The 14353-nt window shown below is 40.6% G+C and overlaps 1 protein-coding gene across 10 annotated transcripts in view; it reads left to right on the forward strand.

Moving 5' to 3' along the window:
* The first annotated feature begins 2020 nt into the window (after positions 1–2020).
* LOC126297914 (thrombospondin type-1 domain-containing protein 7A-like) overlaps positions 2021–14353 on the forward strand; it is a 1219654-nt gene continuing 1207321 nt past the window's right edge. For 7 of the 10 annotated variants that reach the window (XM_049989222.1, XM_049989223.1, XM_049989227.1 and 4 more), the window contains exon 1: positions 2051–2166. The gene's annotated coding sequence lies outside the window, so the exon portion shown is untranslated. Of the gene's footprint in view, positions 2167–14353 lie in introns of all 10 variants that reach the window. The other 3 variants (XM_049989224.1, XM_049989226.1, XM_049989225.1) reach the window with 2 other exon arrangements.

Raw genomic sequence — 14353 nt, forward strand, 5'->3', positions numbered from 1 at the left:
TAGTTAAGGCATTAATTAACCAGTGTCAAGCAATCCTTCTCCTTAGACACACTTAACGGCCGTAGAACAGACTCGTTGACAACAGTTTCTCGTGCCAAGTTGCCTTGTTCCGAATCCCACTCCCCTACTCTTCCCACTTCATTACTCGTCATGTGCCTGCCGGTTGTTCACAATTAAGACGCGAGTGGTGAGCCAGGTCGCACGACCAGATCAGTGAACAGGCCTGCTCTGGATGATGATGATGAACTGCTGGTCTGTTGTGAATAAGGATGAACATTTCATCATTCGTCGATCTGCACCAAGTTACACATTTGTTTCAATGTGTCAGAGGCTCTTCACAGTAGCTCTTCGGGAAAATGAAGTTACATGCACTAATTGTCTTCTCACTTACATATAACCAACAGCTATCCTGATTGAAAGTATGCTGTTTAGCAATATGGGCTGATTCACCTGTTATTACCTATGTATTTCATGCAACCAGCAACGTCTTCTAAAGCAACACGTGAAATTCTCTTATTGTATCACCCGCTAGGCTCTAAGCTCGAGGGCTATTCGGAAAATAAGATCCAGTGGGTTGCGAAATGGAAACGATAGTGAATATCCGATGAAGCTGTGCACATATGTGTTGGGCAGTATCTCTGGTATGACTGTCGGTCGCATCACGTCACTCTTTTCAATCCTGAGGATACAGTGAGCACATAAAGAAGCATAGAATAGTACTGTATCACGCCGAGTATGGGTTCTCGCTGAGAGGTTTCACCTGATTTCAAGCAACCCTACATAACGTTACCTTTCATGTATTTCCTTCTTCATGACGATTCTCGGCAGCACACTGTAGGGGAAATGAGGACGCTCCTACGGAGTTTTCGATGAGAACTGTTCGATTACTCACCATACTGTCCGGACTTGGCTCCCTCTGACTTTCATCTCTGCTCACTCCTGGCTATGAAGAGAACGTTTGGCACAGACAACGAACTGCAGGTCAGCGTAGGAAAATGACAGAAAGTACAGGCATCTGAATTGTATGATGAGGTTATCGGAAGTTGGAACGTCGCTATGAAAAATGCCTAACTCAAAGCAGTGACTATTTAGAGAAGTACCTGGAAGGTGCCGCAAACTGCTGCAAATAAAACATTTCTGATTTTCACCATAATTTCCATTTCACGACCGATCGGACCTTTATTTTCGAATATCCCTGTCATTAGTCCTACAGAAAACGGTAGCAGGATCTTTTTTAGGAAATTTTATGCAGTTACATTTTGCACTGGGATACGTTTTTTGCTGTAAGCCATAGTTCTCGAGTTATTCAAGAAAAAAACGCCTTTAAAGGTCACATTTGTACGTTTTTGTTGAATAATTCGATAACCATCGCCTCTAATGATAATGTATTCCAGTACATAATTTATATACAAAAGTTTCCTACAAAAAGGTGCCGTTCACTTTTTTCCAATATGACAAATAATTTTCGCGAGAGAATATGAATATCTTGTGAGTGGTATTTGAAGGTGTGCGGGATGCATAAAACCCATAGGCTGGAGCAGCTGAATCACCCTCTACGTACAAAATTGGATGACAGACACCGTGGTAGCATATTGCAATTGTATCATAACGAGGTAATCGAACTGGGTGTCAGTTTCTCTCCATTTTCACACGTTATGGTTGTTTCCTAGTGTTTGGACATTGTCTATTATTAACAAAAGCAATTTTTATCGTCCAGAATTATGCTACTCGTGGAGGTATTTAGAGCAGGCTGTGAAAGTCTCTGCTGCCAGTGTTTTCAGCCGAAGCTCTGACGGGCTCATATACCTCCCCTCACACATGGCAATGTGCGCAAATTTCGTGCGCTACCCCTTTGCGCTTACGGTGCGCGGAAACGACGGCACCGGCCGTGTTTGCAGATAGAGGCGGTGGCGGCAGGTGGGAGGCAGACGGAGTGGGAGGCAGACGGAGTGGGAGGCGTGGGCGGAGGGGCGGAGAGGGTAGCGCCGGCGGCGCAGGCGCGGTCCCGCGCGCCGGTCAGCGACTACCGCAGGCGGCCGCCGGCCACTGCACAGTCGGCGTCCACCCGCCAGAGCGACCGGACGCCGAGGGGAGAAGCTCCGCTAGCAGCCGCCACTACTGCCGCCGCCGCCGCCGCCGCCGCCGCAGCTGCTGGTACCAGTCGGGGTGAGTAACCCGCGCGCTTTCCCTCCGCGGCCTCTGCTGCCTCTGGCGCCGGCGCGGTCTATTGATTCGGTGTTGGTCGCTTCCTCGGCCCGTAGCAGGCGGTTTCCCGGCGTGTCTCAGTAGCCGTCGGGTGTCGCACGCGCCCCCGCCTCGGGTAGCGCGTACCCGCCCGCTCGCCGCGCTTTCTGTGTTTTCGTCTCATCGTCGTCCTCGCTCTGACTGCTCGCGCCGCAGACGAGACAGATATCAATCTCAAGTCGAATTTGTAAAACCGAGATCTGATACGTTAGAATGCATTTCAATAAGATGTTTGTTTACAACTATTTCTACTCTAGTCTTGGACATTACACACTTTTTTCTCGAACACAGAGCTTGCACTCTGCACAGAACGCTGATTAACAATTTCCTTCACTATATTTTCCGCTTAAAAATTAACATCGTCAGCGTAAGACGACTCCCGAAACCGAACTAGTTGCCATTTTATTATAAAATTGTAAAGGGCACGAAAAAATTTATTTTCGACCTCCCATGCCAAAAGGAGTGCACTGTGTCTCTATAGGTTTATTTACTCCTTGGACAGAAATTTTAGAAAAATAATTAGAACAAAATTTTCTTTTCGTGAGAATAATAATTGTCCATCATGAAACTTTCTAATTACTGAAATATTTATGGGGAGACAATATTCCTTCTTGCATCTATTTGCATATAACGTTTCCATTAGCAATATGTATAATGTTCCATTTTTATGTTGAATGCAGTGAAATATTGCATGTACTTCTTTTTTTCAGGACTTCATCAGATGTCTGCTCGCTACGTCGTATACATGTCAGGTATCTGGTAATACTGATTTTCAGCACAACACTTTCAAAGAAACACGCCGTCGACTCTGAACATAAATACATTGTTCTCTGTACATGTTGTTTATGATAATGTAATCGCTTGATTTTGGCTGAGTTTGCAAATCAAATAACTTACAGCTCCATCATCTTAGAAGATCTCCATGACGTCCAGCCCGTCAGACTACACATGGACCGAAATTTTACTACAATTCCAGCAATACATGGGCCGCACTGCAGCAACAAATGCCTCCCGATTATCGGGAGACGTGCCGTAAGCAGTTTTCTCACGCCCAGCAGAGAATATCATTCTTTGCACGTGGAAAGAAGCGGGATCGCGTAATGTAATCACATCTCTGCTAATGTGAAAGCAGCTATCGAACACATTTTAATGAAATACAGTGTCACAACAAATAAATAATCTTAAAGTTTACTTTCAACTCACGTGAGAGCCTGCCTATTCCTGTTATAAATATTTATCTACACTGTCGTGCGTGTTTTTGCACATAATGTCTGCACATCTTACAAGTATTTTCGATAATACTCATGTTAATATTCATTTTATGGGCTAGACCATACATCAGAGAAAAAGTCTTTCGAAGACAGATTGTTGCAAGTAATACCTATTTTCGAAGGTCTTCATTAATAAAATACTGTCAGTTTCCAATGCAGTACTTCGTGCTGCAAACACATTAACATCACAAAATGTGTTATGCTGCTGACTAAATTCACATTTGTAGTTGATTTAATCTTTCATTTATGTTTAGATTTACTGAAAATACATCTGTTATTAGTTTCTACAGAGTCTATGTCGTCGCAAAATACTGACCTTAAAATGGAACAGATATCAATGTTCAAAGAGTCCAGCCCTATGTTTCCCAAAAACGTGAATTCAAACATCTAGATCCTATAATCAAATGAAAACGTCAACAAGGTTACACAGCAGAAACGTCCGTAACTGTCTGACGTGTTACGGTACTTACCTTCAATGACGTAGTGCTGATACTTATCAGAGTAATTATCACTGCCAGAATGTTCAAACCCTGACCCAAACAAGCCCAGAAGCTAGTATGGGCACTCACAGCTGCGAAAAGAATATATTGTTTACAACGTACTTAGTTTGAGAAAAAAAATTGGTTTGTTCTTGGGAAGAAACAAATTGACAGAATGAGTGGAAGGATTTAGTAGAATTGTCGTTAATAGGAAACGTTCCTTCGCCTGAGACCGTCTTACGTCAAATCAATCGCTAGGCAGAATAACAATAACAGGTTTTTCGCATTTCTGTCGTATTGCAAGTAATTTGGGTTTGTATACCTACGAATAAAATTTGTTTGTGTTTCATATCTAAGTGTACACGGTGCACTGTGTGTATGTATTTGAAGTGTGTCATTAGGTTTCCCTGAATAAGTGCAAAAACTAAACGAGAAGACATGCATAACCCTGGTGTCAACACTCACTCTTATTGCCACGGGACGCTCAATGATCCAGCAACACGCTGTATGCGCCCATTCCCGAACATTCCACTAGTTTGGGAATTCTGGAGTTTCAGTAGAAATAATATCTCACATTTTCTCTTACTTTCCAGGAGGATATCTATACTAAAACTTCTTTTCACGATTTCTTTTCACGACTTCTTTTCAGGCAACGTCATCCCATCTATAGGTTTCACGTCATACGTTTTTTTTTCAATCTGGCGACGGTTGAAATAGACTGCAGATTGCCAAAAACGCATCCAAATATGAACCAATAGTTCCACTCGTGAATTATTTTTCAATAAATAAAAAAAGTAACTTTCCACGAAAAAGTTCCAAGAAAGTTGATTCACAAGGAGACCGCACCTGCTCGTCGTCATCGATTTCGTGGAAATTTGATGGTATATAGTAGGGATTGGCTACAAATAAAAGTGACATGATCAAGAGTTTAGAAAAAAAAATCATTTTTTGCCCTGGTCGAATGAGACATAATCCAATTGAGGTAGCATGTTTAAGGTCTTTGTAACACTGCTATAGCATCTGAGTAGTTGTACCAAAAACTATGACTGAAGAAGGAACGTTTTTATAATATTCAGACCGTTTGAGCATCAAGCCTTGTTTTCGTTTACACGTTATTTCAAGATATCCCCTAACTGTCTTTTTCGGATGTGCTAAGAGCAGAGCTCTGTTGTTTAGCGTACCTGAGGAAGACAGCTAAGAAACCAATCGAAATATCGTCTAAATGAATAGATTAACTTGGCTGACAACTAGAAACGCTGAAGGTTATTTTGAGAAGGTATTCCAACGATCAGCATTACCCAAGTTCTTGATGAACAGTGCCCTTAGCTACAGTGACGGTTACTACTTCACAAGAAAATGTACATGTTTACTATAAAAAATCAGGTTTTCCTGGCACTTCTGAGCAGAGGTATGAAAACAGTGTAAGAGGCCACTTTCACTCTGTGGCATTAAGAAGGGGCCTACTCGTCATTAACGACTCCCCCAAATTTATGGTGTGTTGGGGTATGGCCCATAAATAAAAGAGACAGACGTAGAAGCTGTAGAACGGTATTTTTGGCGTGCGTCACACATGGTGTGAGCCATTTATGTTATTGGAGTTTTCCGGCGTCAGCTGGAGCAGCGGAAAAATTACAGACTGGTGATCCAAAAGTCATGGGGCTGAGTCCCTCACCAGAATTCTTCTTAATTTTGAATATTTTTATGTTACTTAAACTGCAAATAAACGTAAATAATGCTCAACATGTTATATTCATTAAGAATTTCATAGAAGACGTAGGGAGGATTATCAAAGAGATATTTGGGATTGAAAATAAATTTCCTACGGAAGGTTGTGTTTAAAACGTCCACAGGTATTCTGTGAGTAACTTCCCATGGAGGGATTCTAATTACAGTGTACAGCATGCCGTATTACGTTAGTTTAATCTTTAGAAGCTGCACACGAAGAATAGGTTCCCGGTGAAGATGCCGAGAAAATTACCGCTAACTCTGTTTTTACGGTGGATATCACCTCTGCACGTGCAAATTTGCATCTGCAAAATAATAAAAATATTTAATTTTGTGTACTAATTTCTCGTATACTCCTTACAATCCTTCCCTGGAAACGGACTTGAAATCACAAATTTCCCCTTGTGCTTTATTTCCATACCGTTTATGGAAATATTAATAAATACAGTGTACTGAACTTTATTTTGGTTTACGTGCAGTGGGAGTAACGTAAAAATTGAAAATGCAATGTTTTCGCTTCGGGTCTATACCGCACAGCCCTCGGATTAACGTTGTGTACCCTCTCTGCTGCTTTACCCATACACAATGGTAATCGCACGGTCGTGGGGTCCAGTCGCCATGCGATAAAAAATTTCCTCTCACTGATTACGTTACTCATGCTGCACATAATACAAAATACTACTCATTATATTTTATTTAATATTTTCATAAAAGACACGAGAAGGAAGGACAAAGAAATATTTCGGATTTGAAATACGTTTCTAGGAATGGATTATAAGCCGTACACGAGAATGCCGTGCATAAAATTAGATATTTTTATTCTTCTACAGGTGCAGATTTGCACGTACGGGTGTGATATTCACCGTAATAACATGGAAAACAGTAGTTTTCTCGCAATCTTTACCGGAAAACTATTCTTCACGTGTAGCTGTCGACGATGGCTCGAAGATCAAACTTAGACTAACATAATACGAAATTCTGTACGCTGTGTTTAGAATACCTTCATGGCAAGTCACCTAAGAATCCTCGTGGACGTTATAAACACAGTCATTTGTAGGAAATTTATTTTCAATCTCAAATATCCCTTCGGTTTTCTTGTCCATGTCTTCTATGAATATATTAATAAATACAATATCTTGAGTATTATTTAGGTTTATTTGCTGTTTAAGTAACGCAAAACATTTAAAATTAATAATAATTCCGCCGAAGGACTCAACCTCACGACCTTTTGATCGCCAATCTGTAATTTTTCCGGTGCACCAACTGATGTCTGGAAACTCTGCTTACATATATGGCTCATTTCTTGCCCGACACGCGCCAGAAATTCTAATTTTACGAAACGATTGGCCATATGTATCTCCCTCTTCTGTCTCTTTCATTCCTGGCCAAGCCCAGCGTATACCTTTCATTTGGCTGAAATGGGTGATGACGAGTAGGTAACGTCCATTTCTTAGTGCCACGGACTTAAAGTGGTCTCTTACATTGCTTCCAGACCTATTCTCACAAGATTTCGTAACACACATTTTTTGTTGGAAGCGTGTACATTTTCTTCAGAAGCAGTTTTACGTCACCGTATCTAAAGTCGCTATTCATCAAGAGTTATGAGAATACTCATATCGGATGATACGTCGGCGAAGTAATCTCCAGAAATGCTAGTTGTCAGCCTAGTTAGTCTGTTCATTTACGCGATATTTCGATTGGTTCCATAGTTGTCATTTTGGATATGAAAAACAACAGAGCTCTGCTCTTGCCCCATCTGAGAAAGAGAGTTAGGGAACATATTTAAACAACATGTAAGTGAAAGCATTAACTATACTTGTAGCTCGAATAATCCGAATATTATAAAAAAATGATTCTATTTAGTCAGAGTCTTTAATACAGATTATACAGCAGTTGGTCCAAAGACGCTTAGAGATTCTGCGACAAACCATGTGGAAATCCCACCTCAAATGGCTCATGCCTCGTGCGACCCGTAGAAAAAAAAGGCATTTTTTTCTAAACGCTTGACCATTTGGAGCTCCCACTTCCGTCACTTCCATTTCTCGACAAGCTTAGCACATGCAATCGATTTGGACGAAATCGGTGATGACGAGTTGGCGCAGCTCTTTTATAAATACATTTGTCTGGAAATTTTTCGTGGAAAGCCTTTGTTTAGTGAAAAATGGTTCAGAAATAAAACGGCCAGTTTATATTTGGATGCGTTATTTATAATCCTTAGAATGGAAATTGTGCTGTTTCTAGCACCGGCTTCTACTGGAACTGTCTGAGGCAATTCGTTACGCCTCCTCTTTAGCCTAATTGAACAACCCATGGTGAATCGAAACACTCTTCTCACAATGTATTATACTTCACTTATCTGCACAAAATCGTACCGATGTCGCTCACATCGCTGACAGAAGTACCCCCCAGCAAACCAGTTGCAGGTGGCTTGTACAAAAAAGAAATGTATGTATTACGCAAAACCTTCATGCTACAAATTTCAGCCTTTATATTCTAGTCATCAGTGTTTGTTGTGAGAGTAAACTTGGAATTCTAACTCAAGACAACAACACGCTTCAGCAGTAGTCAGCGGTACACAACTAAACGTATAGCTTGCAATTTAACCTAAATGAATTATGAAAATCTCAGAAGATACCAGTAATTCCACACAAAAAAATGCCGCCTTGGTATTTTTTTTAAAAATGAGTCAGTTATATTCTGGAGGACACGAGGGCGGAAGGAAACACTTCTCTGTAGGGTGGCACATCCTAGGTACACCACATTCTCAACAGTACATAGACTTTTCTGAATGGAGTTTAGTAGAAGAGAGAATTACATCGCCGTCATCGACGTGAAGTCTATTTTAACCGTCGCCGGACTGGAAAAAAATCTTAAGACGCGAAACCTATAGACGGGGAGATGTTGCCTGAACACAATCTCTGAAAGGAAGTACTGTTATAGATATCCTCCTGGGAAGTAAGAGAAAATGTGAGATATTATTTCTACTGAAACGCCAACATTCTGACATTACTGGAATGTTCTGGAATGGGGTACAAAGCGTGTTCCTGAAGTGCTGAAGCATCCCGAAGTAAGAGGATACAAAGTGTAGATGCCTAGGTTACGTATGTCTTCTCTTTTTGTTTTTGCAGCTATTCAGAGCCAGCTAACGATACACATAAAATATATACACACAGTGCACCGTGTACAGATATGAAAAACGAACAAACTTTATTCGTAATATACAAACCCAAATTACTTGCAGTACCACAACAATGCAGATATCTGTTATTATGTTCTGCCTGCCGAATGATTTGAAATATCACGATTCTTAATCTAAGGAATGTTTTCTGTTAACAGCAATCCTACTAAATCCTTCTACTCAGTCTGTCAATCTATTTCTGCCTAAGAACAAACCAATATTTTGCCTGAAACTACGTACGTTGTAACAGTATAAGGTTTTCGGAGCTGTGACTGCAGATACCGGCTTCTGGGTGTGTTTGGGGCGTGCTTTGAACATTCTGGCAGTGAGAAATATTGTGACAAGCATCACCATTCCCTGGTAGAAGCTACGTACCATAACATATCACAGAGGTTTGGACGATTCTGCCATGTAATCTTCTTGCTCTTAATTATCACTATAGTGTTTCAGTTCACATTTTTGGCTAACATAGCCAGTATTGGACGACGACATAGAATCTGTATGAAGTTATAATAGATGTTTTTTCAGTAAATATATATAAAAAATGTGTTGATAATTTGTCTGCAGCACCAAGTGTTCTATTCGAAATTGAAAGCATGGTACTGACGAAGATGTCTGAAAATATACATTACCTGCAACAATCCATCTTTGGAAGACATACTAGGTTGTTTGCTGATGTATGGTCTAGCCTCTAATAACGTTGTGTACTGTTTCTGCTGCGCCAAATGTACAGAATGGTAATCCAAGGGTAGTCCAGTCTAGTCCCTACAAATAAATTCTTTTATTTTCCATTTTTATGTTACTCAGCCTGCACATAAACGGGAATAATGCTGGGTACATTGTATTTATTTACCTTTTCATAAAAGGCATGAGAAGGAAAGGTAAAGACGATGTGGGTTTCCAAATACTTTCCATGAAGGGATAGTAAGACGTACAGCACATCGTCATATATGAAATTAGATTTCATTTTTTTACAGGTGCTGATTAGCATGAGCTGGCTTCAGCAGGAGCCTATTGTTCGCGCGCAGATGCCGAAGATTGCTCGAAGGTTAAAATTAAACTGACGTAATACCATATCCTCTACGCTGCAGTTGGAATCTCTTCATGGAGGTTACTTGCTGAATACTCGTGGACGTTGTAAAAACAATATTATCAAAAAAAAATTATTTTCAATCCAAAATTTTCCTTTGCTTTCCCTTCCCATATCGTCTATGAAATATTAAAAATTCGATATGTTGATTATTAATTAGATTTATTTGCGGTTTAAGTAACGTAACAAATTGAAAATTAAAAAGAATTACAATCAGAGACTCAACCCCACAACCTCCCAAGATGCACAAAACGTAAAGCTCGTAGAAAGCCTCATCGTTAGACAATACTTTCCATGTGCTTCGCTAAAATTTGCATTGCACGAATGTCATTGATATAATGAATTCCTTTTTATTTAAGATAACGCAGTTTCTATGTATTATATCCGGAAAAAAAATTCAATCACATATCTCATAAATTGAAGCTACAGAAAAGTACGAAATGTAGAGATCCCTTTAGCGGAAAATCACACTTTTTCGCATATTGTAGATTCTGTGGGGACCGGACGCCACCCGGAAATAAAATCATTCCTTGTTTCGATCAGCTGATGCCAAAGAACCGGACCGCAGGATTCTGTTCGCAGTCACCTTCGAAATCTGTATTTTATGAAACGATTCCCACAGGGTCTCCCCGTACTACGTTATATGATTTTCCTTATACTAAATGTAGTGTTAAAATTTTTTCGCCATATTTGCGTGCATCTGTGCTTGCCTTCTCTCTCTCTCTCTGAGTGTGTGTGTGATTGTGTGTGCGCGCATGTGTGTGTTGGTGGGAGGGGAGGGAGGGGGTTCTCAGATAACCGCATCACTAAGCCGCTGAATTATGAGGCATTAGGTATTCATATGTCTCCCGCTTCCTGTCAGGCGAAACGAACGGCTGGCAGTTCGTGTCTGAATACGTGGCTCATATTAAAGAATGTCGGCCCTCGGGGTTTGTGCTCTCGAGGTTCGCTACGAGCTCCCGATGCGAATGTTGAACGAGGGTGAATACAGAAACGAGCACACTACTGAAACGAGACAAGAATCGCTGTGAAATAAGAAATGAGTTTCACCAAATTTTCTCGTGACACACATTAAAGTTTGAACGAAGCAAAAAGAGAAGGATAAGCGGTATGTCAGGACTTGCAGCATTCCTCTTCTTATAGATTTTCGCGTTAAGCTGGACGGCTTACACCGTGAAAAGAGAAGATCATTTTATCTCAATAGCGACAAGGTCTTCTCTTAAATCTTTACACCGGATAATTTTTCCTCCGCTGACAATACAAATAGAGGAACTAAGTACTGGGCCATGGCATAGAACTGCGTCAGCGTTTGCGTGAACGAACGACATTCCGCATTAGGTTGCGCGGGGAGAAGAATGAATCATAGCGGTCACGAACAACCCTTCTGACTGCTATCACTTCCATTGCTGTATAAGTTGTTGGAAAGAATTAAATTCAATAGAATTTCAGTCCGACAGGCCACAGCGCCAGCAAATGATTAGTTATTCCCATTTCGGGTTCCCGATAAATCTCAGTCATAAGTCATATTACACTTTAAATAAACAACAATTCTTCTAAACCTTTCCTGATTAATTCCCCGCGTACCATAGCGTATCTGTTTCAATGTACAAGTGTTAATCAGAGAACTTTTATTCTACGCTCCTGCTCGTAAGTACAGTAATGTCAGAACGTTTGCAGCTAATCAACTAATCCATCCCGTAAATAACGTCTAACGCAGCTTACATTAGTTTTCATGAACATATTTTCAAATACTAACTGAAAGTTGTTCTCTTTGACAGAGTGCCTTTACCTTTTAAAACGTCATATCTCACAACATGATTAAAAATCTTCCTCCATTCCCGGCATAAATGGTAAAAATCGGTCAATTAAGTACTAACGAACGATTTACCAGAAACATAAATCTTGGCACGGATCATCGACATTCCTGTTTACTACACTCACGTATTGTTTTCCATAATATAGCTAGTGCAGTAGGTTTCGATTTCCTCTCCCGATATACGTGTCTACAGCGTTTTTCTAAATAAAAGTTAATCAGTTTTTTTAGACAACTATATATGTAGCAACATCACAGCATTTCTTTTACAGTGAAATGAGGAACATGATCCTTCTAACCACAATAACACAAACATTTTTTTACATGCACACATCTCTGCTCTATACCGTACGTTGCCCTGATGACTATAAGATTCGCCTTCTGCAGCTCTGTAACGCAATTCATGCCTTACAGAAACTGTTTAGATTAAGATCATAAAATTACACGTTCTTGAAACACATATTCATACTTTTCTGTAGGTGAGCAGGTTACATCTGGCTATATGACGATACTAATTACTACCCTCAACGTCTACATTTTCCTTAATGTGTAAACTTTAATTCGTTTTTAAATGTTGTCCCAATGTTCGTGTCCAGTTAATAATAGCTTCCGTTCTTTGAACAAGAGTGCTTTGTTATTATTATTGTTATTATTATTATCATTATTATTATAAAGGCCATTTGACCAGATAACATTATGTGATATAATGACAAAAAAGAATACTAGTCGGAATTCAATGAAAAGCACAAAACAATGCGTTCCATAAAACCAAATTTGATAAAGGTAAGAGAGCTATTGTGTTAGATATTCTGTCTGAAAGAACATTAATATGACCCCACTATTATAATAAAACATAAGAAAACTAGCAGAAAATCTAATAATATAGATATTCAGATGTGTTCATAAAGATACATAAGAGACGATCGTCAAATTTTAGAGTACTGTTCCACATACATGAATATTTCTTGTTTAAGTTAGCTCGGATGAATTACTTGCCGAGAGTAGAACCAGATATAATGGAGGAAACTGGTGTGTCATATGGCTGAGATAGTATACATTCTACAAAATTAAAAAATAAATGCCGTAATAATTATCCACACCATATTCTTGCTCGATTTACGTGACACACCACAGAAATATTGTATCCCATGTATTTTTAATTCTACAGCTATCTCATTTTCGCCAAAAGCTAATCTAGAAATAAGTAATAAATGTTTGTTCGCCAAAAGGTATTGACACGTGTGTGGAATTAACATGAAATTAGACTATCAATATGTGCCGAAGTGGAGAAGAGAGATATCTCACGAATGGGTACGGGATTATTCGTTATGTAGAGCCGTCATGTGAAATTTTGTTGGAGTGGAAAAAATTTCACCAAATGCTTAGGAGTAACATCAGTCGTTATTCCAAAGGTGTGCCCTTTGCATGAATTCGAAATGAACACCGAGCAGTACACATCAAGGAGATTAACCACACTGCGCAACACAATTAAAGGATCACTTTCTGAAAACCCCGTAACTGTCTACTATTGCTGTGCATAAGTTTCAAATTTGGTTCAACGATAGTTACAGCCTTCCTCTGTAATGGTGCCAAAGCGTGGCTCCCTGTCGAGCCACCCTCGGGCTCGGAGACGCTTCAAAGAGCAACGTGTCGACACATGCAAAGAAAGGCCATAGCTTTGAGCTGTAAGGTGGGGTAATGATGTTATATTAGTACAAATTTTACCACAATTCTGCCCTAAGCCACAGTGGGTATGTCACAAAATTATATGGTCGCCGCAGCCCCTCTTACCCACACTCACGGTTCAAATGGCTCTGAGCACTATGGGACTTAACGTCTTGGGTCATCAGTCCCCTAGAACCTAGAACAACTTAAACTTAACTAACCTAAGAACATCACACACATCCATGCCCGAGGCAGGATTCGAACCTGCGGCCGTAGCGGTCGCCTGGTTCCAGACTGTAGCGCCTAGAACCGCTCGGCTGCTCTGGCCGGCTTACCCACACTGATATCTTCATTAGCCGATGGAGATCAGAACCGTGTCGGCCACCATTGAAATCATGCATATTCCTTATGAGTGACGGAGGAAAACATTTCAGACATCCTGCCACTCACAAGCGACCGTAGCGGTCGCGCGGTTCCAGACTGTAGCGCCTAGAACCGCTCGGCTACTCTGGTCGGCTTAACCACACTGATATCTTCATTAGCCGATGGAGATCAGAACCGTGTGAGCCACCATTGAAATCATGCATATTCCTTATGAGTGACGGAGGAAAACATTTGAGACATTCTGTCACTCAGAAGCGATACGAAGAGGTCTCATTGGTGGCATCAACGACGTCAATGAAACCACTCATTCCCTGGGGCGTTGATTCTCACAGATTTCGCGGTCAAAAGCGATAGTTGGTAGTGCGATGAGCAGGTGGTAAGTGTTCTTGACACCATTTGACGTAGCTGACACCTTCGGACGTTTCAACCTTCTCTAAGGACATGGTTAAGCTGTATCTGCATTGAACGTGATCGCACCCATTTTGAGCGCCGTGTGCAGTGCAG

Source organism: Schistocerca gregaria, chromosome X (assembly GCF_023897955.1).
Source record: "Schistocerca gregaria isolate iqSchGreg1 chromosome X, iqSchGreg1.2, whole genome shotgun sequence".
Classification (NCBI taxonomy): Eukaryota; Metazoa; Arthropoda; class Insecta; order Orthoptera; family Acrididae; genus Schistocerca; species Schistocerca gregaria.